The sequence below is a fragment of the Cystoisospora suis genome, assembly GCF_002600585.1.
Source record: "Cystoisospora suis strain Wien I chromosome Unknown contig_3450, whole genome shotgun sequence".
NCBI lineage: Eukaryota > Apicomplexa > Conoidasida > Eucoccidiorida > Sarcocystidae > Cystoisospora > Cystoisospora suis.
In genome coordinates this window covers 37,819-38,094 of record NW_027156245.1, presented here as the reverse complement: position 1 = coordinate 38,094, position 276 = coordinate 37,819, and the positions used below count along the sequence as shown (strand labels likewise).

Below are 276 nucleotides of genomic sequence, written 5' to 3'. Positions count from 1 at the left end.
GTATGTGTATGTGTGACTATGTATGGAGGTGAGTTTGAAGCAGTTGTCTCATGTATGAATATCTATGTAGTGCAGGTGTTTAAGAGAGAAGAAAGATACAAGGCTGCAAGGAGATAGCTAGAGAGGTCGAAACGAACAGCCTTTTGCGCCTGTACATACACCACCATCGTGTGTATACGTAGTTTTCAAGCACACGCAGATCTCCATGAATAAACAGATGTATCTGCTGCTCCGAAAAACGCCTAGCTATAGTGATAGATAGATATATATATATAT

At 40.2% G+C, this 276-nt stretch overlaps 1 protein-coding gene across 1 annotated transcript in view; it reads left to right on the top strand.

Annotated features, from left to right (window-relative positions):
- CSUI_006755 (trna pseudouridine synthase) overlaps positions 1-276 on the top strand; it is a 9,830-nt gene that overhangs the window by 5,414 nt on the left and 4,140 nt on the right. The window lies entirely within an intron of this gene.